A 1560-nucleotide genomic window follows, 5' to 3' on the forward strand; every position below is an offset into this window, starting at 1 on the left:
AAGCAAAATGAACAGAAACTTTTCAAAAGAAGACAGAATAATGGCCAGCAAACATATAAAAAAATGCTCAACATCTCTAATCATTAGAGAAATGCAAATTAATGTAAATATTTTGATGAGTGAAATACTTTAATCATAAATCTAGTTTTAGTCATAAAGAGATTTTAAAGTTATTCTAAAAGCATAACTACTTTCATTTTCACATGTCCTTGAGTAAAATGAACATTTTATTTTCCCTGGCATCACTCCATCTTCCTCATCCTTATCATCTTTCTGTTTTTCTTTCACTGTTGTCTCCTAAAGAGATCCAATTCCAGTCAGCACTGTGTTTTAATGCAGTAAACCTTCAATTTTACATATATAAGCTCTGAAGAAAAAAGTAGACAATGTAAGTTGAACTGTAACACATTAACAAGGATGTTGTTTTCCATATTTAACATTAACACCATCACAAAAACAAGCAGAAGCATACCATTTCAATTATATCTATTGTGACTATTTTTTCAGATTGTGACTATTTTTCTCAATACTAGCAATAAAACTTAGCTGATACAAATGGGTTTGAGTGTTGGTTATATTACTTACAGTGGTCTGTCTTGTATAATGTTTGAGGACATATTGTAACACTTCCCTGAGTCTTAGATTTAGACTCATGAAAAATAATGATAAATTTTAGCAAAGTATAAATTAAAGGAAAAAAATTAGATTACCATATGCCAGTACATTAACAGAAAATTGTCTTTTTATACACAGAAAAATGTGAGACATGCAAAAATGCATGTATCATACTATCTAAAATTTTATCATTATTTTTAAAAATAATATTTTATATTATAATAATAGTAATTATAATAATAAAACCAATGCCAAGGATACTTGTAACCAGATATTCTGTCAACTGCTTTATTCATGACAGAATATGAGCAGAAAGAGTTAAACTCAGATTCTTATCATAGTCACTGTTCTCTTAATAAATTTTATTGAGTTCTTATAAAACATGCTTTTAAATCATGCATTTAAAAATTAAGATACCAATATGTGATCTGAGAGACCAAAATAGATGCTCCTTTATTACCTAAGGAGGTGCCCTAAGGTTAAGGAAACAAAGTTACCAACAAGTCAAGGGTTCAAGATCAGGGCTGGCATAGTAAATTTCTAAATTCCTTTGACTACAAGAAAAACAACACCATTGCTAAACTTCCTAACAACAGCAACTACCAAGTTTATTTACAACTCAGACCATTACAACTGTTATTGGACAGAGGACGGCCTTCCAAACATTCTTTTCTGGTAAGTTATTTCAGACATTAAGCCAGTTGCAGCCAGTTTATGGAGGCTGCCTGTAAACTGTCTTTGTGTCCTATAGTTTAACCTTTGACATACAGAGCCAAATTTCACCTCATTTTAATGCTAAAACCCCACCCCAAAGTGAACATGGGATGTATGTTACATATGTTTACCTAATCTGCTTGAGCTGGCTCCCCTCATAAATATACATAGCTTTTCCCTCAAACCTGCTGAATGTATAGGATACTGGTCCTGTGAGACATAAAACCCAAC

This window comes from Propithecus coquereli, unplaced genomic scaffold, assembly GCF_000956105.1.
Source record: "Propithecus coquereli isolate 6110/MARCELLA unplaced genomic scaffold, Pcoq_1.0 Scaffold472, whole genome shotgun sequence".
In the NCBI taxonomy this organism is placed as follows: Eukaryota; Metazoa; Chordata; class Mammalia; order Primates; family Indriidae; genus Propithecus; species Propithecus coquereli.